This window comes from Myotis lucifugus, unplaced genomic scaffold (genome assembly GCF_000147115.1).
Source record: "Myotis lucifugus unplaced genomic scaffold, Myoluc2.0 scaffold_45, whole genome shotgun sequence".
NCBI classification, from domain to species: Eukaryota; Metazoa; Chordata; class Mammalia; order Chiroptera; family Vespertilionidae; genus Myotis; species Myotis lucifugus.
In genome coordinates, this window is record NW_005871093.1 from 4,497,587 (window position 1) to 4,522,986 (window position 25,400).

Below are 25,400 nucleotides of genomic sequence, written 5' to 3' on the forward strand. Positions count from 1 at the left end.
GTGAGAGCTGAGCTCCACCCAGCTTTGTTGAACACTGTCTCCTAATAAATAGCAAATTAAGCAATGCCTGCTGACCCTGAGACAGAAGCAGCACATAGCAGCACCCCCAGTGCCCTCTACAAAAGCTTCCTGGGCTGGGAGACCCTGAGGCAGCATACCACCCCTCTGAGAGGCTTCCGGCAGAGCTGAGCCTAAGCCGCCAGGTCTCTAAGGAGATAATAATCTCCTTTGTCAAAGTCCGATAATCTCCCTATCTAGGACTTCTTAATGGACTCAGAGGAGCAGAGAGAGAAAGAGAGAGAGAGAGAGAGAGAGAGAGAGAGAGAGAGAGAGAGAGAGAATATATGTGTGCCTGTGTGTGTGTACATGTGTGTGCAAAAGGGTGCATGTGTGTGTAAGGGACAGAGAGCCAGAGAAACTCAGGATGAGACAAAGAGAGCTCTAGGTTGAGAGAGACAGAGGGCACTTCCATTTTCAAAGTAATATTTAAGACCAGTTTTTAAAAATTGCAATATCTCCTTCAGTTATGATAAATATATTGAGCTCCTAGCTGCAAAATATTGGAGCATCTCAGACACAAAAGTGAGCAGTGTCCCCAACATGGGGCTCCTACCCTCACATTGCTCTTCATCCTATTTCAGCTCTGATCACACTCTAGCTCGGATCATGTCACCCATGTCCACTGCACGTGCACCTCAGGTAGGCAGAACAATTGTAAGTGTCTTCCCAAAGGTCAGGACTTCTAAGCTTGTACGTCACTTACACACAGTGCCCAGCCAGGTGTCAAACACATAGGAGATGCTCAACAAACACTTGTTGGCTGGAATCTCACATTCCAGACAGGAAATCCAGGATGAAAACAAGTAGATTTCGTAGGACCTGGTCACCATGTGGAGGAAGCAGGGACAAGGCATAAGAGGGCACCAGACAGATATTTGTACACCCCGGTTTACAGCAATATTATTCACAAGATCCGAAAGTGTCACTGATGAATAAATGGATAGACAAAATGTGGTTTATGAATCCAATGGTCTATTATCTATAACTAGAGGCCCGGTGCATGAAAATTCATGCACTGGAAGGGAGTCCCTCAGCCCAGCTTGCCCCCTCTCACAGTCCAGGAGCCCTCAGGGGTAGGAGGCGACCTGGCAATCAGGGGAAGGCGACGCCCCATCACACCTCTGTTGTTGCCACTGCCGGCAGCACAAGCCTCGGCCAGCCCTGGTTACCTGAGCCTTGGGCGGCCCTGGGCAGCTGGGCAGCCACCATCCGAAGCTTACCTGTGCCTCAGGCTGGCCCTGGGCAGCTGGGCAGCTGCCATCCGAGGCTTGCCTGTGCCTCGGGCTGGCCCTGGGCAGCTTGGGGGCAGAGGGGACTGGGGGACTCTGAAGGCAGGCACACAGAGAGGCCAGAAGCCCTCAGGGGTGGGAGGCGATCAGGGGAAGGCCTTGCCACATGCCTGCCACCCCAGCGGGCTGAGGGGATTGGGTGCTGCCATCTTCTGGCTGTGAGCACCGCCATCTTTGAGGGTGTGGCAGTCAATTAGCATATTCCCTCCTTATTGGCTTGGGCGCCGCCATCTTTGCAATGGCATGAGGGTCAATTAGCATATTCCCTTTTTATTAGATAGGATAATAAAAGCAGAATATGCTAATTAGACCAAACAGCCAAATGACCTTCTGGACATCATTCTGGATGTCCTTTTGGATGAAGCCACCATGGCAGGGGCTGAGGCAGAGGTGGTTAGGGGTGATCAGGCAGGCAACAGAGTGGTTAGGGGTGATCAGGCAGGCAACAGAGTGGTTAGGGGTGATCAGGCAGGCAGGCAAGCAGTTAGGGGCAATCAGGCAGGCAGGGAGGTGAGCAGTTAGGAGCCAGCAGTCCCAGATTGCGAGAGGGATGTCCCGGATTGTGAGAGGGTGCAGGCCAGGCTGAGGGAAACGCCCCCCCCCCCCCCCGCTACCCCAGGCATGAATTTCATGCACTGGGCCTCTAGTTCATCTATAAAAATGGATGGATCTTGCTAAATACAAGAAGTCAGATACAAAAGAAAAAATATTGCATAATTCCTCCTGTATGAAATATCTAGAAGAGGCAGATTCATAGAGACAAAACATAGATTAGAAGCTACCAGGGGCTGGGGAGGGAAGAATGGAGAGTGAGTGTTTAATGGTACAGTTTCTGTGTGGGATGATAAAACATTCTGCAACAATGTGGTAATACCACATTGTGAATGTAACTAATGCCACTGAATTATACAATTAAAAATGGTTAAGATGGAAAGGTTGTTACGTATATTTTGCCACAATAAAATAAAAATTCCAAAAAGACAGAAGGAATCAGGGATTGATGGATGGATAACATTGACAATTGAAGAGTGGAAAAGAGTTCATTCATTTCAGAGCATAACAGGGCTTCTAGGAGGAGGTGATAACAGAATGTGCTGTCAAAGGCATTGGTGAAGGTCATTCCAGGAGCAGGAATAGCACATGAAAGGCTGGCCTCTTACAGTTCCTGGTAGTGAGATATACACGACCTGTTGAATCCTAGGCAGCATCCGTTACCCTCACAAAGGCTCTTACGCACATCCCCCAGGGAGTCCACTTGCCACTCTCACCACCCACTTCAAATCTGCAAGAACCCGTTCAGCTCCTCCTCCATGAAGCCTCCCCACTTGCCCAGCCAGCACTGACTCTCCCTGCTCTGAATTCTGTTGTACTCCCCAGCTGTTCCACACATCCTAAGAACTTAGTTACATACTGCTTTGTAGTATTTCCCAATTCAGGGTCCCTAAAGCCACTTGGTGGTTTACTAACCTCCTGAAATGCCCTGTGAACAGGCGTTTCCATCACCAGATGATTTGGGGAAATGTGGCAATCATTCCCTCTTGGATAGCCCAGTGCACAGGAGCTTAGTAAGGACTCTGAGAAGCAAAGCAATGTCTAGCTTTGCCCAGTGCGATCTGCAAAATTATTGGCCCACATGACTTTCTTTTATTAACACTGATTAATATCTTGCTGGACTCATGCTCCTTGGGACCTAAGTTAGGAATTCTGCCTTGAGAGATTCACAAACCAAAACCTTGTCTTCCCAAGAAGAATGTAGGCTCGTGGAGGGTAGCATCTGCATTTGCAATTCCTCCTCTCCCATCCCCTCCCAGTGCCAAGCACAGCACCTCACGGTGCATCCTTGAAGGATCCTGTTGCCTTGACAACCAGCACTGAGTTGCTATTTCAGGTCTTTCTCTCCATCTTTGGAGCCCCAGGAAAGCAGCAAATGCCATAAGGCATTAGTCTGAGTGTGCAGCCCTTTCGGCAAAGTGGCGTTAATAATGTTCAGCGCATCTCATCAGCCGGGGCTCCCCAAGACAGGCAGGACCAGAGGCTGCCGGATGTCACCTAGCCTCAAGAGCCTGCTGCTAAGAGTAACGCTCCATTCTCTTTTATTGTTCCAGCTAATTTGAAGGTGGGAAGTGGTGCTGCATTGTTTACAGCCTCATTCTTGGAGGTAATATGAGCCCTCCAGTGAGTAACTCCGATCTCTGTCACACCATCTGTTTTGTCATCGTCAACAGCTCCACTGTGCTTGTGGGGCGCTTTATGGGGACACGGAGGCCCAAGAGTGTTCCTTGTGCCTCTAATTATAAGGAGAGCACAATCTCCACCTGGTCCCAGGAAGGAGGCACAGACAGGCTTCCTCCCTCCTTGACTAAGTGCCAGTGGCAGCTCCCCACCTGGGCCCGCAGCTGCCTCTCCTCCGTGCTGTGTGAGCCCAGGGACTCTGCCTGGGAAGGAGAAAAGCCTAAAGCTCTTCCTAGTGGCACCAATCTGCCCACAAACCTCAAAGAGACAGGCCTAGTCTGTGAGTGACGGATGCATCTATGGCAGTTGACTGGAAATGGTCAAATAAACCGTGTTTGTGATGAACTGTTATCCATGACCTCCCTGGTGTCCAGCACAGTGTTGGTGTCAAAGTGTGTGTTTGCTCCAGTTATCTGGGGCTTCCTAACAAATTGTCCCAAGACTCAGTGGCTCCAACGGCAATCGCTAACTTTGCCCACAAATCTTCACTTTGGGCAGGGCTGGGAGGGGCGGCTCAGCTCTGCTCCATGGGTGTCAGCGGGGGGCTCACCGGGGCTGGAGGGCCCAGTTCCACAATCACCCACTCACTTGGCTGGCACATTGGTGCTTGCTGGGGCTTCCACCTGAAGGCCTTGCCTCCTTTCCACAGGGTCTTGCTTTCCTTTCCGTGGGGCTGCTTGGGGTTCCTTACAGCATGGTGGCTTGGGGTGGCTCCAGTGTTCCAAGAACAAGGAATGGAAGCTGCTCATCTCTTAAGAGCTGGGCACAGCGTCACTCCATTATTCCATTGTTCAAGCAGTCATTGAGCCCTCCCAGATGTCAGGGGAGGTGCCACGGGCTCCATCTCTCAGTGGGAAGAGTTTCAACGACTATGTGGTCAACTTTCATCTACGACAGTGCTAGGCACTCTACAGTGATTTATGGGAAAACCTCACTTTAGGCCTGTGAGCTGGTCCAAAGAAGAGCCATGATGTTTGTCCTCAGCACCAGTCCCCATCTGGAGTGTTTAGCTAAACTGTTCCATGGTATTGCTGCCTCAGTACCCATTTTGTTAAGCCAAGCAGCCTGCAGGGGCCCAAACAGACATTGGCCCTCAGAGAGAAGCCCACAGAGTTGCCAGTAAGTTACTCATATGACTCCCCTGTGATAAACAGTGCCTCCATCTTCCAGGGCCTGCCCCTACTGTGCCCCGTACATAAGACCCCCATGGAGCTTACCACAGCCCCACTCTTTTTGGTCTGAACTGACCAATCTAGACTTAGCCTGGGAACCCCAAGCACTCCACCCACAGACCCTAATAAAGGCATGTGCAGCCCCTACTTCTCTCTGCACCCTGCCTTACCTCCCCACGTGGCCATCGAGGAGTGTTACATACCTCTTCCAGGACCTGTGAGACAGCTGCTCTGTTTTTATTCCCTCTGATCTTTTGTTGAAAATAGGCTCACTGTCACACACGGAGGGCTCTACTTAACAAGTGTTAATGTAACAAAGTCACAACTCCATCTCAGAAGGAAGGGAGGATGACCTTTTATGAAGAACCCACACTGGGCCGTTCAACAGGAATGAGTCTTTCAGAAAGTCATCTCCCTTGTTTCTCACAATGACTCTGGCAGGAGAGACTTGCTCCCTTGTTTTACAGGTGAGAAGAATGAGCTCAGAAAAATTCAGAAGTATCCTAGGTTACACAACAGTGGAGTCAGGATTTGAACCCAGGTTTGCTTGGTTCCCAGGGCTCCGTTTGTCCTATCTTGGCCGGGACTGCGTAACTCTCTCCTGAGCTGGAGCATCTTTTGGTTCATCTTGGAGCTGTCTACCCAGGACCCCTAAGGGCCCTACTGAGAGGTGGTTTGGTCCACAATGCAGGTGATGTCAGGGCCACTCTTTGGCCTTTCTTCTACCTTCACCTGGCCATTCATTGTTTTGGAGATGCCTGCTGCCGATTTGCTGGTAAAGGTAGGGATGCATCCCACTGCTGGCCTCCTGGCTCCCAGCAGGAATTCCAGGCCCTTGTATCCCACCTCCTCCCCATGCCTTCAGGGTTCTCGCTTAGCCCTTCAGCCCTAGTTCCTGAGCTAGAGCCCTGCCCTGAACTCCAGTCTTCCTGGCTAGAACCCTAAGATCTTGCCCAGCTCCTCTAGTGCCCTTATGGGTAGGATCACTGATGCACGCTGTTCATATTCTCAGCACCCGGCTGGGGACCTTACACAAGTGAACAAAGTGCTGGTAAACCCCACAGTGATGCCTGGAGGCCTGGCATGCCACCTGATGCTTGAAGGCTCCCACCTTTAAGAGTCACTGCCAGTTTGCAACTGTCCCTGCGATCTCTACACCTGCCCCACCCACACTGACTTCCCGCTACCACAGCCCTGCCACTCCGGCTGTGTGCAAGGCCTGCATCTCTTCTGTAAAGTCTGGCTAATGTTCCCAGTCCCCAACCACTGAATCTGACTACCCAGCCTCGTGTTGTCATGCCAGGGATGGAAAATGGTGGGAAGTGGGTGAGGAGTAGCACATCAGAATTGTCGGAGCATTCTGAGCTGCAAACCTCAACCTCCAGTGCCCACCCCACTGGATGACCTACCACAGAGTCCCAGTAGCCACCGCATACCACCCATCATTTCTTCCTCTCTTGGGTTTTCACCCTTTCTCTCTTTATGGCTTATCCTACTTGATGTGTAGGAATGCTTAGTCTCCCCCATCCTACAGCCCCTCCCTCAATTGCATGTTCTCCTACACCTTTTCCTTCTGGGACGAAACTTTTGGAAGCATTGCACTTGCAGACACTTAGTGAGGGTGGTGGAGCAGCTGGTAGACAACTACTCTAAAAAACTATTTGGTATTATAAAGTATATTCACAAAAGTCCTGTGTCCCAGTTGCATTGAACTTCTCTCCATTCCCTCACTTGTCCAGAGAGGTGGTTTTAGTCAAGACAAATGAGCAAAAATCAATACATTTCTTTATTCTCACAATATTCTTTTTATGATGGTGTTGAAAACTATAAAATAGTTATGAAGAAAGGTACATGACTCACATAAAGAAAACAATAAATGTTTATTAAAATAAATAAAAATTCTTAAAAATTGGGGAAATATATGTTGTGTTCCCAAAATTTAATATATAATTTTAATACAGTTCTGCATAGAATCCTGACAAGAGGTTGTGTGTGTGTGTGTGTGTGTGTGTGTGTGTGTGTGTGTGTGTGTGTGTTAGATTCTGGAATTGTATAAGTGCCTTAAAGGATAATCAATCAATTTAATTTTGATCAAGGGATGGATAAATCAGTGGAATATAGCAGAGAACCAAGAATTAGATGCCTTTGTATATGAAAAGTTAATTTATGACAAGGATGGCAGTTTAATTCAAAGAGAAATGAATGGATTATTTACAAAATGTGCTAACAAACTCATTATCAACCTGAAAAATAGTGGAAACAGACACCCCATATTATCTCCTATTAAAAAGAAGAACTTCCAGACATATTAAAAACATAATATAAACAGTAAAACCAAAAACTTTGCAAGAAAATCTAGGTGACTACATGTAAAATCAGAGAGTCAAAGTAAATCTCCTAAAACTAGAAACCCACAGCTACCAGATAAAGGCATATGTATTTATGTATGTAAAATTTTAAACTTCAGTGTACAAAAGAACCATAAACAAAGTCAAGAGACAAATAATCAGTCTGGAAAAAGTATTTTATTGCAGATGCTAGACAAAGGTTAATATCCATGATATAGAAAGAACTCTTGGGAGCTTAAAAGAAAAGATAAACACCACTATATAAAAATGGAGCCAACCACATATTCATAGACAATTCACAGAAGAGCAAGTCTACATGGCTGATAAATGCATGAAAAGATGTTTGACTCACTGCTATTCAGAGAAATGCACATTAAGGTCGTAATGAGGTATCACTTTACACTCGTCAGAGTGGAAAATACTGGAAACACAGCTATAGCATCTATTGGGAGCAAGGAAAGACTCTCCTCAGACGTGAGACCTTTTCGCCTTTGGGAAAGCAATCTGGTAATGTTTACCACAAAATTAAAAATCAGATATCCTAGGACAAGATTCCCACTCTTTACCACCATAAACAAAAGCAACACTCAATTCACTGCAGCCTTCTTTGTATGGCAAAGATCTAGAATCAGAATGAATGATCATAAATGGAAGAAAACACATGGTGGTCCATCCACACCCTGGACTGAAGTGCAGTCATTAAAAGAGAAGGTCAGATTTATAACAGATGGCTTAGAGCAGTGTTTCCCAGGCAATTTTCAGGATCACTCGCCCCATGAGTTTTAATACTGCAGATTACTGTACATCTGTTTATGTGGTCAAACAGAATTGAGCTTTATAGGGCCATGGACCATTGTAATACCTAAGATTTTGTTAATCTCCTAAGAATCAATTTTTGTCTCCTTGGGGTCAATATCACACCTGTTAAAATGCATAATTTAGAGGGATACCCACAAGGTCCTGTACAGTAATGCAGAAGATCATTTATAAAATGACACCATTATTTATAAAATAAACAGTCACCTGAAAACTTCTATATGTTTGTGTGTAAAGGTCTGCAGGGAAGAATGCATTAGTCATATGGGCATGTGGGAGGGGTACAGTGGTGGGGGAGGCAGTGAGGTGGGGAGGAGCCGATATGATTGGATGATGGAGGAATAAAAGGGTGGTATATGCAAGAAAGGGAAAGCAGGAAAAGAGTGTAGAGGTTTTTTAAAGCATATGAATGAAACTATGTATTATGCAAAATTAGGTATATATGTGACTATACAAATAAAGACTGTAAATAAAAACTAATCATTATTTTTAAAATTGTAAGGACTCATTTAACAGCCTTGAACATTCCTTTAGAGAAATCCCATAGGTGGCTAGCCTACAGTCACCTCCGGTCCAGCTACATCCATGTCTCTGTCTTCCAAATAGGCTGATCCTTTCAGAAGTCTGTGCCTTTGTACACCCTGTTTCCTCTGCCTCACATGCTGTTTTAGGTTGAATAGTGTCCCTGGGAAATTCTTGTTGAAGTCCTAACTCCCAGACCTCAGAATGTGGCTTTATTTGGAAGTAGGATATTTACAGAGATGATCAAGCCAAAATGAAGTCTTAGAGTGAGTCCCAATCCAATATGACTGGTGTGCTTTGAAAAGGGGCAAGTTGGGTGCAGAGACAGACATGAATTGAGGGAAGCTGATGTGGAGATGCACGGAGAATGCCATGTGAAGATTAGAGTTACACTTAACCACAAACCAAGGAACCACTGGATGCTAGGAGTGAAGCCTGGAGCAGATCCTTCCCTATAGGCTTCACGAAAAACATGACCTTGCGGACACACTTGATCTCCAATTTCTATCCTCCAGAACTGTGAAAAAATTAATTTCTGCTCTATCTCCTCTGCAAAGTCTTCCCGAATTAATCACCCCTCTCCTTTTCTGTGTCCCAATCCTATAATACTCAGATATCTGATTTACATTTTCTTTTCTGCTAGATCTTGAGCCCCTTGAAGACAGGGGCCAGGTGTCTTTGCACCCACTTTTGCATCCTCTATAGCCTAGCACAGTGCTTCCAAGCACAAAGCAGTGGTTCACAAATATTTACCAAAGGAACAGATAATATCCAAAATTAAGCTTTCTGCTCCGTCACCTCAAAGCAGGAATGAGAGCGCTCTCCTTGGACAATAATTCTTCTGTCTTGGCAGCGCTGCTCAGTTCTAACAAGTTGACTTAATAATGAAAATGTCTTTAATGGGGGCAATATAGCAAAAAGTAATTAGCTCCCTAATAGAAATCTAGAACTTTAAAAGTAATTAATGGAAGGGCCAACTTGTCCTTCAGAGCAAGCGTGTGAAAGCAACTAACCTGTGGGAAAGGACTCCACGAAGGTGTCACCTGAGCAAATCATGTCGGAGGACAGCTCAGGCACGTCGCCATGGTCAGTGTTCCCCTTAATCTACACGGAGATGCCATCAACCATGAGAAAAAATTTCTATCACCACTTTGGGCTCATAATTGGCACTTGAAGGAAGAGGAGGAGCTCCTCTTCCTGAGTCAATGAACATTACACAAGTGCCTGACTATTCAAGACTCACAGAATCTTGGGATTCTGGCATCCTTCTGTCACCTTGGAGGTCCTGGAGTCCCACACACCTGTGGGATGGTTTCTGGCCTCTCACTGACTGGGATCCACACAGAGGGCCAGTCCCCTCTGGGTTTAATGCAACCCTTCCCCCTGCTTGTAAAAAAGCCACTGTTAAGTAGGGATCAGTTATCACATGCCGAAGAGCAGCAGATGGCATCTATATTTAGAGGCCCTTCAGAGGAAGGATTAATGCCATTAATGAGAAAATGAGAGTCGAGTGTTCCAAATGAATTCTCAAAAAAAAAAAAAACACACCTCAATTTGTCCCCTGTTATGGACTGAGTTGTGTCCTCCAAAATTCAGTATGTTGACATCTTGACTCCCAGGACCTCAGAACATGACAGCCGTTGAAGATAGGGGTTTAAAGAGGTAATTAAGTTAAAACAAGGGTCATTAGGGTGCACCCTAATCCAATAGGACAAGTGTCCTTATAAAAATAGATTAGGACACACACACACAAAGGGACGACCATGTGAAGACACAGGGAGAAGATGGCCATCTGCAAGCCAAAGAGAAAGACCTCAGAAGGAACCAACCCTGCCAACACCTTGATCTCAGACTTCCAGCCTCCAGAACAATGAGGAGATAAATTTCTGTTGTTCAAGCTGCCCAGGCTGTGGTACTTAGTTATGGCAGCCCTGGCAATCTCCCTACTCATAGGACACAGCACCATCTCCTTAGGTTGGCATATATTGCCCTTGCTACTCAGGCCCCACCTACCCTATTGGGCCCCTTCCCAGGCATGTGACCCTTCTCTCCATTACCCAAACATGCCATGACCTTTTATGCCATGGGCCTTTGCACATGAACTTCTCTTTGTGGAGATCACTCTCCTCGCCATCACCCTCCTCTTAAAAAGTCCTATTCACCTTCCAAACTCAATTCAACAAAGACCTCCTCAGAAAGACCACCCCAACTTCTTCTCTCCCCTCCCCCGCCCCGCACACACCAAACTCAAAGCTCCTTGAGGGGCCAGACTGTGTCTTCCTCAACTTTGAACTCCCACACATAAGCATCACTCAGTCAGTGTCTGTGGAGTTGGGGAACTCATTCATTAAGGCCATGTCCTATGAAGGAACCACAGAGCTCCTTCAGAAAGGAGCCTGCAAGTGGCCAGCCTGTCTTTGCCGCCTGAAATAGCCACATGGATGTGACAGACACAGACAATTAGGACAACTGATGTAATGACAGAAGCCACATAGAAGCAAAGAAAAAGTGTGAGGCTCAGAATTAAGAATTCTGTGTTCTAGTCCAACTCCTGGCACTAACTTGCCACATGGCATTAACCGTGACCTACCCTCACTCTCAGTCTGAAGTTGGACCAGCTCATCTCTAGCTCTGAAAAAAATCTCAGGAGATTGTGATTATACAGCCATCAGCAAAATAGAATAAAAGACCTTTTGCCTGTCCACTTCCTCACGTACTCATGCATTGATTTATTAAGCATTTATTGAGCACCTGTAACTTGCCAGGACAGTTAGAAGTTTCCAGGGAAGCAACATGATTGAGCAGGAGCTTGAAGGAGACCTAGAAATGAGAAAATAGCATTTCCAAAGAAATTGACTTTCCCAACTTCAAAGAATCTTTCCAACTCTAAAAATATTATGTTTTGCAATTTCAGACAGTACTTCTCTTAAGCATGAAGAATGAGAGGAGAAGGAATGAGATCCAGTGGTGGGAATGCAGCAGGCAAAGGTCAGAGAGGAAGAGCAGAGAGCCCATTGTGGAGTGTGAGAGCCACGTTCTAGAAGAGTGATGCCTGCAGGAGCGGGGAAGAAGACACACTGTAGTTTGGATGCACTTTGAATGGGGTTAAATATTAACCCGAGGAGTCTTTACCAAATTCAGTGGGCAACCCATGAGTGTTTCTGAGCAGAGGAGTGAGCTAAGCAGTGTGTGTGTTGGAAAAGAACCCATTGGAAGGTGCTTGGAAGTGAGGTGGAGAAGGAAGTGGGGCAGGAAGCAGTTTGGAGACCAAGGAAATGACTCAGAAGACAATGATGAGGTCCAGGGCCAGGAGGGAGGGAGGGGAATAGGTTCACTCAGGATTGCTCAGCTCTCAGAGCCCCCGGCTTCTTCCTGTCGCTGTCCACATCGGAATGGCGGGCCGGGCCCAGCAGGACTGCTGATCATTTCACAGATCCCAAATCCCCAGGAGCTTTAAATTCAATCATCAGTTGAAATGCCTCTCTTCTCATCCCCCAATCTATTGCCACCATCTTACGCATGCAGACACACCACACACACACACACACACACACACAGTTTTTGTCTTTTCATAGGAAGCCAGAGAGTTGTGTAGCCTATTATTTAGTTTAGAGAAGATCTATGGGGTTTAAATTGGAGGCTTCAGACAAATTGCTTTTGAAATTGAAAGGGGGTGAAGTAGCCAGATGTATCATCAATTTAGGAAGATAACTAGAGTTTTCAGTGGCTACCCTGGCCTGTTTATCCCACTGTTACTTAAAATAAAAGGCCACAAGCTGAGTGACTCTAAATTTCTCAATCTGGGCCTTTGACAGGACACTGAAGGATCCATCTGCAGAATTCTTTATTTTTCATTAAGACCCAGGCCTTTTCTTTCCCAATGAATGAAAATGATGTGTCTGAATAACAAACTGAGCCTCATTCTCTTCCTCCCTCTCAGCAGAGTCCATTTGGAAAACAGGCCAGTTAATTTAGAGGGAAGGGAAGTACGGGGCCAGGGTTTCTGAGAACCGGGAGTAGACCTGCGTTTCAGGATACAGCCCTGGCCGGCCTGAACAGGGAGAGGAGAGCATCTGTGAGCCTGTGAAAGCCCCGGGCTCAGGGGACCTTGAGCAAAGCACAGCCTGTTAATGTCCTCTGTCTGCAAGAGCGTCTTGGGAACTGGGCGACAGGTTACACATGTGCTGCTGCTGTTATGCATATAATCAGGACACTGTTTATCAGGAATGGAACTCCCCTGGGTGATAGGACCGTAATTTTACCCAGAAACAGAAATGATAGTCTTTCCCTCTCTGAAACACCACCTTAAAGACCTGCTTCTATACGACATGAATTTCGGATCTCCCAATATGTTAGATGTCAGAGTCTCAGCTGTTGACTCAGACAAGACTGGGCTGGAATCTTGGCTCAGACACTTGGAGATTCCGTGATGTTGTTCCGGGGAAGTAACCTTTCTGAGATGTGGGTTCCTCATTTGTGACTTGGAGTAATGATAGCACTTACATCCTCCCACAGTAGCTTTTGGAATTAAATGAGACGTTGCATGTAAAAAAAAAATATTGGTAAAATGTTGAATATAGCCCCCAGCATGGAGTAAGTGCTCAATAAGTCATAGCTATTACCATCATAACTGTTTCCTTTTATTAAATTTAGGAAAAGCCAACTCGGAATCTCACCCTAGTCTCTAAAAAACTGCAGCTACTCCTGCTCTCGGGTCTGTTTAAAAACATTTCACACGAAAGGCAGAGTGGCTGTGGGGGAGGGAGGACTGAGGTGTGGGGAAGGGAAGACTTCACAGATGGCCCATCAGGAACTTCACGGTGTCACATCCAGAGGTACCTGCCAGCTCAACCAGGGATGAATCTTCGATGAGGACCAGATGCTACTAATTGGCGAGGGATCCTGTGGCTGCCACCCAAAGAAGAGAACAAATTCTTTGTCACCACATGGTTGTTTTTTCCTTCCAAATGGAATGTGTTAACTCTTTCCAATAGTCACACCAGCTTCAGTCTCCAAAAGCCCAGGTCAACATTTAGGAAATTCTTCAGGATGATACTGGAGCATTTATTTGATCACTTCTGATTCTCTGCTTGACAAACAACCCTCCATCCATCTGATCTCTGGGAAGACCATTGATGATACCCTCTGGATGAGACTTCAACTTAGTGTCCCAGTGTGGGACTGAGAAGCTCCATGCTTCTACTCTCTGCTCACTCCTCCTGTCCAATCAACCCTCAGCACATCTCTCTCCCTTCCAAACTGTTGACTCTTTCAAAGACAAGGACTGGCCTTCTTGCCCGCTACTGGGAGCTCCCAGAGACTAGCAAAGGGCCTGCCACATGGTAGAACTTTGCTCAACAAGTACATAAATATGATCTGGACCCCAATTACATTTTAAGCATTTCCTGCCTCCTCAACTCCCATACCTCAAATTCACGCCATCTGCTCCTGTCTCATCAAATTATTATCCATTTTTTGAATACATCATGCACTCCCGCACATCCATGCCTTCCTACACATTTGTCTTTCTGTCTTAAGCCCTCTGCATGGAATGGGCCACACCCCATAAAAGGAGAAGATTATGGAGCAGAGGTCATCAAAAATATGGCCTGTGACTCTAGCCCACTGCCTGCTTTTGTCAATAACAATTTATTAGAATACATCCATGCCTATTTTCTTTCATGTTGTCTGTGATACTCTGTGCTACAGCGGCAGAGTGAAGTAGTTACTCAAGAGGCTGTGTGACCTGTTGAGTCCTAAATATCCACTTTCTGGCCCTTTTGCAGAAAAAGTTGCTAACCCTCATTTTACAGGCAAAAGCACGGTCTGCAGAGTGAGACAGACTTCCCTCTGAATCCCTGTTCTGGCGGGATTCATTAAATAATGGTGGGAAATTTTCTGCACCCCTTGGAATTATGGTTATTTCTCTATAAAAATGAGATAATAAAATATATTTTATGGGGTGATTATAGAGACATGATAAAATAATGTGTGAAAAAGGGTATATATGCTCAACAAATATTTCTCTCTCTCTCCCTTTTTCTCTTTCCTTTATGTATCAGTCAGCTCAGGCTGCATAACAAAGTGCCACCAACTGAGGAGCTTAAACATAGGGATTTATTTCTCTCAGTCTGGAGGCTGAAAGTCCAAAACCAATGCACCAGCATGGTCAGGTGAGGACACTTTTCCTGGTTCATAGACAGCTGACTTCTCAAAGTGTCCTCACAGGGTGGAGTGAGAACGCTCTGGGAAAGGCATTAATCCCATCCATAGGGCTCCACCCTTCTGACCTAATAACCCCCACCCCCCCCCCCCGCAAGGCCCCACATCCTAATACCATCAGCTCAGGCATTAGGCATTCTACAGTGTGGGAGAAACCTAGGTCCCCAAGGAGGCAGAGAGATGCCCTGGAGAATAGTGAGACCCACCTCAGACTATATCAGGAGCAGAAATGTACTTATTCTGCTTGAACCACTGAGATTTTTCAGGGTTTATTTCCTACTGCAGCAAAGGGTTTATTTCCTATCTCAGGCACATCCTTATCACAGCCAAAACATACCCACAAACTCAGCTAAATTCCATTTTCTGTGTACTCTATTCTTTGAACATACGTATTGGCAAATCATAATGGACACATGGGTCATACCAAAAGTTGGCAATCCAACAACATGGGAAAGATAGCAAATATCTATACAGACATCAAAGGGGCATACCTATCACAAGGGGGTGACAAAAGTACGTACCCTTAGCAGCCTTCTGGCAGTGGTGTGAACTAGATAGATCAAAAAATCCAACCACTGCAAAATAACTAAAAATGCTGGGGGTTTTTTCAAATGTCTTTTTACATACACTGCCTAGTAGTCTGAAAAGTAAGAAAATGCTTGAAATTCAAAAACTGAAATGGGAGCAGAAATCCAGGGGTTTAGCAGAATGCTGAGTCCAGCAGCTACCAAGTCTGTGCTCACGTTCAATCCCCCTGAAGTTGCACTTTGTGGCCACACAGGGGAAAGAAGAAAATCAGGATCTACATCAGGTTGGGAAGGTACATTCCTGTACAATGCCAGGCTCCACGGGGCCAGACTTTCAATGAGATAAGAACTCTCCCCTTGCAGAAGATGAAGAGGTGAGCTTCCTTGCTTAGAAGGAAGGTTGTGAGGGTGAAAGGTATTCTTTCTCCATCTCCATTGAAAATTCCCAGTCCCAATTGTATACTCACAGAGGTTTGAGAACTGGACTTATTCTATTTGATGTTTATAAGCCCACTTTGAGAATTTAGTTTAAAGTGGTCCTGAATTGGTAGTGCCTCCAAGTGACTGGCCAATGTCCCCAAGGAAACTGATGCAAATGTACGTTCTCTGAACATACCCTCAAAGAGCTATCATAGGTATGTACTTCAATAAATGAGTTTACAACAAAAAACCACAAAACTTATGAACACATATGAGATTCAACAGCAAAAATTATAGGATCAGAGCCACAGTGAGAGCTTTGCTATACGTACAGAATGTCCTATAAGAATGTCACACATCCCTGTACGTGGTCCCAGGGGACAGTGAGGAGGCCCAATCCAAGAACTGAGTGTGAGGGTTGAGAAGGAAGTGCTCACAAATTGCCCTGAGGTCTGGAGGGATGTCCCTAGTAGTAGTAGGGGTGTCCCCTGTTGTGGAAAAAAAAGAAAGGGATTGGAGGGTCACAGCAGTGTCTGGAGGAATGGCCCCATAGCAAAGGAGGCAGAGTTCAAACACAGGATCACAGAACACACAAAGCTGGTCAGGGAGGCCAACATCTGCCCTCAACCCCTGTCATGGGTCTGATCCCCAGCTGTGTGAGCTTCTCCAACTGGCACTGGTCTGGCCCATCCTCCTCTGTGTCAACAAAATAGGGGGGTATGGAAATGCAGCCCATAGCAACACGATGAAAATGAATGAACACTGACAAGCTCAGTGTCTTGGTCCGCTCAGGCTGCCACAGCAAAATAACTAAGACTAGATGGCTTATAAACCATAGGAATTTCTTCCTCACAGCTCTGGTGGCTGGAAGTTCAAGGTCAAGGCCAGGTTTTGGTAAGATCTCTTTTCCAGATTGCAGACGGCTGACTTCTTATTCCTCACATGGTGGCATGAGGACAGGAGAGATTTTTGAGATCCCTTTCATGAGGGTACTAGTCCATTTCCTGACAGCTCCACCCTCAGGATCTTATTACCTCCCAAAGTCCCCACTTCCAAATATCATCGCATTGAGGTTTATAATGTCAACATATGAATTTGGGGGAGATGCAAACATTCAGTCCAGAACACTGTTTTATTTGACTTTGAGTAGAACGTAAACTCAGAACTGTGAAAGAAATAAAGTTAGTGAAGGATGAAAATGAATTAGCCAAACTGTCAAAATAAAAAGGCAGAGGGAAGAGACAAAGATATCTGAGTTCAGAAGACGCTAAGATCGAGAGTAAATAGCCAGCTTCACAAAATTACCCCTTTCAGTTTCAATCTTTTATACTTTAATCTTCTCCAGCTGTGGACACGGCTCTTACCATGAAGACAAGGGCTCAGACAGCACAAGGATAATGAAGGTGAAATATTATTATATTTAATACTATAATATCATTAATGCAACTGCAGCCAGAGATCAAGGACTTTTCAAATTAATTATTTTTGTTCCAACACACACCATGAAATGGGCTTTCTAAATCAGAATGACACCTCCCAACCTTTCCTTTATTAAGGTAATTATATTTTATTTCTTGGCTCTTTGCAGCCTAGGCAAGTTTTATGAATATTTAAGAGAAAAATTAGGCGGGAAAATGCTGGATAATGCATGAATAGCAACCAGTTGACTGAGACAGAGGTGCCCTGAGAACTCACTTTAGAATCTTCCTGCCTTTAGTACACAAATTCTGCAAATCTATACTGTCCTTCCCCTTGGGGGAGAGATTAGCAGTCCCTGAGGGTACACTGAGAGCTTGGATAGTCTTCTTGATTTGCATTTTCCATTTTAATGCAGGTGTAAGGAGGGAAAGTCACTGCTTGAACTATGCTCATTAAGTTCCCCCTGAATTGAGTCTTTATGGTCAGCAGTAAAAATTAGGCAAAATATCGATAACTTGCTTAGTAATGGTCTCTCCAGGGTGGGCTTCTAATTGCTCGAATGACTGATCATCTGCTGAAACCACTTTCACCCCTCGTTTTGGTCTCCAAAGAGATTTAAGTGTGCACAGAGACCGTGCGCCTTGGAAATATTGGAGGGTCTTGTCACTCGTCCACACAGAGCAGGCAGGGGGATGCGTCCACTATGAAGGTGACAGCCCCTTTGTGGCTGGCAGAGCAGTTTGCAGGACCATCAGCATTACCCCCTCCCCTCCTCCCCTCACCCCCGCACTGAGGCACTTCTGCTCTCCGTGCAGCTTCTTCAAAGGAAACGCTTTCTGTGAAATGCCTCCAGTTGGTGCGTCACCATTGACTAATTGCCAGGTTAATCGCTTCTAACCATTCACCTTCTGAAAGCATCACTCTTGACTTGATCACTTAATTCTCAAAATGCCTTCAACTGACGGGAAAGTGTGCTATTTTACTTGCCAAGCTGATTGCAAATTATTTTCTGATTGCAGGTTTATTTTGTTTGTGACAAAATGTTTCCTGCTAATTGCTAACATAATCTTGTAGGAACTGGCAGTTGAACACCTAATTTATTAACCCACTGTAGTTTCTCCCTAATCCCTGCTTTCGTCCTTTTATTTATTTTAAACACCTATTTACAGGATCATTAATCCTCATCAATATTGTCTGGAGTCCTTGAACCACCAGAGCTGTTTCTGCAAAGAAAACCATAGAGTCAATGAAAGTTAACACCCAACAATCCGCCTTGCTCACCGAGCTTTCCTTCTGGGGGCTGACCTTGAAAAGAAAAGTCCTCTCAGTTTGATCGGTGATGGACGATGGAAATCAACAGAAGTGAATCTTGTTTATCAATAAAGAACTATTTGTTCTTCATTTGCCTCCAGCCAGCCAGAAAATTTATGGTTGCCAGATTATTATTTTTTTAATGGCAACAGGTAGACAGAGCGGTAAGACTCTTGCAACAATATCCATAGCTAAATAGCATGCTTTAAAGATATTTTGACCTAATATTAAGCAGAAGTAAAATTAGTACAGACTCATCAGACCAAGAAACACCAGTGACAGAAGTGACCTGGTACAACTCACTTATTATGCATGTGAGGAAACTGAGGACCAAGGCAGTTGAGCAATTTGATGGGAAATCCTGTGTTAATTAGGCCTGAGTTGAAATTGACAAAGAGAAGTCCACTGCAACTCAGTTGAGTTTAGCTTCCATCCTCAAGATTTCCACTGAGCTATTTTGCATTTGAGATGGAAGGAACATGTTGCACATAAATGTTCATTTCCTAGGGTCATGTGCACAGCTACAGAAGATAACTGACTTTTCCTGAACACTCACCATGGAGGTGGTTTTATTTCTTTAAATGCTGCTGCCAGTTCAAGGACATCACATCTGAACCCAAAGACTTATCTTAGAGACTGCCGTTTATGGAAGTATCTTGACAAATGTCAGTCTATGCCAAGCACCAGAGAACCTTCTCAACACTGTCTGCCCCAGCCCCTACTAACAGCCCAGCAGAGAGAAAGAGCGCAGATGTTTGGTTGAATAAAGGAGCCTACAACAATTTCTCTGGGTTTTGTTAGGAAGCAGTAATTCTAAAGAAAGAACTTTTATCTGACTCTAATTTTCCCAGCTTTGCTTGGCCAAAGTTCATGTCAAATTGACCTTAATTCATTCACCTTCTTGGATATGCTTCAAGCTCAGGTATATTAACTCTTCCTTCCTGGTGGGTTCCCATGTTCATTTCAAACCTTTTTTCTGGGTCTGGCAGGGAAATGCCTATAATTACCCTTAATGTGCTCCTGGAGTAAAGATATGCACGTTGAGAGCCAAAATAGAAGGTTAACTACAAACTGTGCGGTAATGCAATTACCTCCCAATTATCCCTTTCAACACCAAAGGAATGAATAGGAGACATTAAGCCCAATTCTGCAATAGAGCCTCTGGATATTGGAGATGGGATGGAGGTAGGGAGGGGCAGAAAGAGAGAGAGAAATAAGTACGGCTGCTGTGGGTAAGGAATGCCAGGGAATTGTGGTGACACCTAACGGGAATTTTCCTATTGGTATTAGATTTCTTTCAAATTCTTCTGTTTGGCACACCCTGCAGAGGTGGTTTGGGTTGGCTGACTATCCCATATCTATGTGATTAAGACTCTCTACTCAGCAATAGTCTAGGGCAGTGGTCTGCAAACTCATTAGTCAACAGAGCCAAATATCAACAGTACAACGATTGAAATTTCTTTTGAGAGCCAAATTTTTTAAACTTAAACTATATAGGTAGGTACATTGTTATTAACTTAATTAGGGTACTCCTAAGCTGGCCTTTGCTAAAAACGTCCTCAATCTGAGAGGTCCACCTCAGCGAACGTACCCCCACTTCTTCTAACGCCACTTCTTCAAAACAGACTCGCCCAGGCCGAAAACTGACTTCTGCGCATGGGCCATGAAGTTTCAATCGCACTGTACGTGCGCGCCTGCAAGTGGTATTTTGTGGAAGAGCCACACTCAAGGGGCCAAAGAGCCGCATGTGGCTCGCGAGCCGCAGTTTGCCGACCACTGGTCTAGGGCAAAAGTCTCTGTATAGAAGGGTGCATTCTCCCCAGAAATATATATTGGGCGGTTAGCTAAGACTTCTGAGACGAGCAGTTCATCAGACATTGGCCAGTCATTAATTCTTGGCTGGGATGAATAGGATTCATAGCCTGTCCAGATTGGGCTCCAGTGGTTCTCAACCTTCCTAATGCCACGACCCTTTAATACAGTTCCTCATGTTGTGGTAACCCCCAACCATAAAATTATTTTCATTGCTACTTCATAACTGTAATTTTGCTACTGTTATGAATCGTAATGTAAATATCTGATATGCAGGATGTATTTTCATTGTTCACGACCCACAGGTTGAGAACCGCTGGAATAGGGTAGACCTGTCAGGGGTGTTCAGTCAAAGCAACCTAATTTTAATGCCAAGAGGAAGGATCCCAGTACAGAGAGAGACGGGGGAAAGCAGTTCAGAACTCAGCCCATCCAGACAACACTAACATTCCTCTTTTGCTGGAACATGAAACAGCATCTGCATCCCACTGATGTCACCTGTGAGATCAGCTAGTCTTTTTATTAACAAGGACTTCATCATTGGGCAGCTGCAGCAAGCAAACCAATATTCAACACATATCTTTAACTTCTTAAATTTCCTCTTGTTTTTTTAATCCAGTTCCCAGAGATCATTTTCATTCTAATTATAGCTTCTGTGATCATATTGGCTGCTATGGTTACCTACTGCTTTGTAATAAGCCATCCCAAAACTTAGTGGCTTCAAACAGCAACTTATTGTTGTACCTCATGGTTCTGCAGGTGAACCAGGATCAAGTGGGTGAGTCTCTCTCAGAGCATCCCATGTGGATGGCAACTGAGAGTGCAGTCATCTGAAAGCTCACCTAGATGCAGTGTCTAAGGTGGTTGGTCATGCACCTGGCAGTTAATGCTGATTGCCGCACAGGACCGTAGAGGGGGCTGCTGACCTCGGCACCTATGTGTGGCCCCTCCATTTAGCTTGGCCTTATCGCAGCCTGGCAACATGTTTTGAGAGAGAATGTCCCAGGGACAAACATTCCCAAAGATCCAGGCAAAACCCACAAGGTTCCTGATGTCCTATCCTCAGAAATTCTATAACATTGTTTCACCACCTGCTATTGGTCAAATGAGTCACCAAGGCCAGCCCAGATTTAAGAGGAGGAAAATTGGGCTCTAGCTCTTGATGCAAGAATCACCACTTCCTTATAGAGAGGAAAAGAATCGATGGTGGCCATCTTCAGAGACTGCCTACCACATTAGCAAGAACTCAACTTTATGTCATCTGAAAATCTGAAATAAATCCCTTTTTCATTCATTGCTATCATTGAGAAAAAAAATCGTGAACAATGCAGGACCAAGGGAGTCCTCCTTCTAGGCCAAGGTTTCTCACGTTCATTTTAATCTTGTATTAATGGAATTAGGTTCTCCTATGAGTCACAGAGTAATCCTGGCTTTAGCACAATAGCAGTTGATGACTTGTGTAAAATCTGTCCAATGGGGAAATGCCCTGGGCAGGTTTTAATAGGCTCTGTCTACCCCACAGAGTCCTCAAGGACCCTGGATCTTCTACTTCAACACTTGGCCATCCCTGGGTCATGACCCTCATTTTCTAGGTCCAAGATCATTTGGCATGGGCCAAGCAGCAGAATAGAAGTAGGGATGAGGAAAAGAAGGAGCCAAGGACTAAGCTTCTCTTAAACTAAGCTCCTAGAATCTGCCATCCGATACTTCTGTTTACATCCCATTGGCCAGAACCTACTCACATGGTCAGACCCGGCTACAAAGGAAAGCCAGGAAACTGAACCTTTATTCTGGGCCACCATTTCTCCTGTTAAAAATCCAGGGGTGTAGATTCTAAAGGAAGTATGATTGGCTATAAGGGAGTCCACTATAGCCCCCCTAATTTGGGTAAAATCATGCCCCTTTGAGCAATCATGGAATTCACACACTTGCTCTTCCCTCCAAGTTGCTGAGACAGCCCCTGAAGGAAGCCGCTCCCTCTTCCTTGAGAATCTCTGCTCTTCCTATGTCTCGAGCCAAGATGTTTTGGTGGAACTTTACTATCTATAGTTTTTATTAAGGAAGTAATAAGCATTTTGTGTTTTCAGTCATAAAAACTGTATTATAATATTTAATGTACTTGTTCAAATATTCCTCCTCTCTCAGATATTCTCATTAACTTGACTGCTGGTCCCAATACACACAATTTTCTGATTGCGAATCATTCCTTCAGGCCAAATCGAGTAATAGATTTCCTGCTGGATGCCTGCTCAGGTTGGAAGTGCTTCCCTGGAGAACTGCTAGGCTGACATACCTTGGATTCGTGTGTAATGTCCAGTTTCTCCCACTGGGAGGGACTCCCTATTGAACCCCAATTAAAAGGTCTAGGATATAACATTTACCTCCCACTGTCAACTTCTGCCCTGTCTCCTATCAACCCAAGTTTATCAAGTCCCATTGCCATTATGCATCAGACTTTTGACCACTTTTTTAGGAGGTCAGCCCCACAACCCAGTCAATCTCCCAGTTTCTACCCTGCCTAATCTCCAAGCTTCCTCCCCTTCCTCTGCTCCTGAGAAGCCGAGGTCCTAGCATGCCTTTCATCTCAGTGCATCCAATAGCCAGGAGTGATGGCATCTAAGGCTGAGCAGATAAAGATCATTAAAACAGAAATCTTGAGAAGCAAGTTATCTGTGGTTAAGACTTCTCAACTCCCATCGGAGAGAAGGCTGACAATGGATGGGAGCAGGGTGATTTCTCAAGACCAGCAATTGACAAATGGGAAGTGAATGCAAACTGGAGCCAAATAAGAATCTTGGAAAATTACATCAATTGTCAGGGGCCAGACAGGAGACAAAGCTCGCCAGTGAGAAGCCAGATGAGTGCCAGACAGAGTAGGAGGTAGGAGTGAAGGAGGAAACAAAGAAAAGAGTCCAGGACAACTGAATTGAACTGGACCGGGTGTCCAAAATGTCACATAACCTGGCACAGAACATCTGACAAGGGGGATAATCAGCCTGGCCGGGTTAACAGAGGCCCTGCAATCAGAAGAGAAACTACTCAGTTCGGGGGTCTAACGGTGAAAGAGAGGAGAAGGGCTCACTCCAAGCAGGCCTTGACTCACTGTGAAGAGACCAGCCAGCCAGCAGCCACTTCACATGGAAAGCTGCCCGGGCTCCATCGAGCGCTTCCCAAGTACAGCCCTGGGAAGTGACGGCTGCGGCTGTAACAAAGCCAGCTGTGCCCCAGATAAGCCTTTTGTAAAGCCAGTTGCTCCATTTTGTTTCACATAATTTATTGCTCAGTACATATCGATAATATGATTGTCGGCACAGCAGACATTTTCCATTTTAATAGTTCGCATGAGATACCACACTATTGATCCTACACCACTAAATAAAAAACTCATTTGTTAGGGGAGCACAGAATGGCTTTTAATGGGCACAGCCAAACACCTGCTACTGGTTAGGGAAGAAAAATAACCATTCTGCCGTACAGATATCTGGATGTGGCATCAAAATGCTCCATTTTAGGGATTAGTGGGGCTCTCAGAAAACAGGGGGCACCTTCTCCAAATGTCCAAAGGCTGATATTCTCATTGATCAGAAGAAAAGCTGCCATTGACTAGGTATCTACTATGTGCCAAGCCTTTTGATTATCTGTACCTTATGTAGTCCTCACAGCAATCCTCCAAATGCATGATGCTCTGGGAAGCTAGGCACAAAATATACCAGCAAATGGGGCAAGTCATCCCGGGTGTCTGTTCCTCACTTAGCAGAAGTCTGATGGTAGCTGCTCCCAGAGCTGGCACCGCTGCTCACTGATTTTAGGTCTTGAGCGTCCTCTCAACTTTTCCCACAAGGCCACAAGAGAGCTGCCAAACAAGCAACCACAATGCCTGTCACTTTCAGATGAGGAAATCAGAGGGACCATGAGTGACTTAAGTGACTCAATCCATAGTCCATGACTAAGAAGGAACAGAGAAGACAGAATCTTTATCTGCATGGTTTCAAGATGAGTTTTCTTGCCATGCATAACACCATTGCTTTAGCAAATACACCATATTATGGGCTGAATGTGTCCCTACCACCAAAATTCACATGTTGAGGTCCTAACCCTCAGGACCTCAGATGAAACTGTATTTGGAGATAAGCTCTTCAAAGAGGTAACTAAGTTAAAATGAGGTCGTTAGGATGGGCTCCTAGCCAAGCTGACTGATATCCTTGTAAGAAAAGAAGATCAGTACACAGGCACACACAGAGGGAAGACCATGTGCAAACACGGGGAGAAGAGGGCTGTCTATAAACCAAGGAGAGAGGCCTTAGAAAGAACCATCCCTTGACGTTGGACTTCAAACCTCCAGAATTGTGAGAAACTAATTTTCTGTTTATCTGCTAAATCTCTTCTCTCTTCAGGAATTTCCCTCTCCCAATGAATGTGTGAGTTTTTTCTTCAGTCACTAATTAATATTTAACAGTGTTAATTGAGGTATAATTTATATATATATAAAAGGCTAAGCGACCAGCCGACTAGCCAACCAGCTGACGGGTGGTGGCTATGATGCACACTGACTAACCAGGGGGCAGACGCTCAATGCAGGAGCTGCCGAGTGACAGTAACTTTGCAGAGCGCCTTCTTGCACGCCGGGACCCCTTGGAAGATGTCAGACTGCCGGTTTTGGCTCCATCCCCACAGGCCAGACCAAGAGACCCCACCTGCTGGAGGGACCCCACTCACTCTGCAGATGCCCTTTGAGCCAAGGCGCTACCCCAGGTGCAGCCAGCCAGGGAGGGACTGCGGGAGCTTGGCTCCAGGGCGTGTCCAGCCCGTCTTGCTCAGTCACGGCCCCACCGGCCACCTTCTCATTAATTTCCTTTCAATGTGTGCTAATCCATGCACCAGTCCTCTAGTCCTATATAATAAAAACGTAATATGCAAATAGACCAAATGGCCAAATAGCGGAATGACCATCTGGACTACCATCCAGATGACCATCCGGGATCGCGCTATGACACCCACTGGCGCCAGGCCAGCCAAGGCGGGTGCAATGTGATTGGTCAGGAGCCTGGCCATTGCCCCATGATCGCCCCGCAGAGGGAGGCCCAGGCCACTGACCAGTGGGCTGCAGTGGTGAGCGAGGCCTCCTTTTGCGAGGGAAGCCCAGGTCCCGGGTGCTGGAGAGAAGCCGGTGCCCGCAGCCAGGGGAAGGAAGGCCTACTCTTGCATGAATTTCATGCATCGGGCCTCTAGTCTATACTAATAATAGAGGAA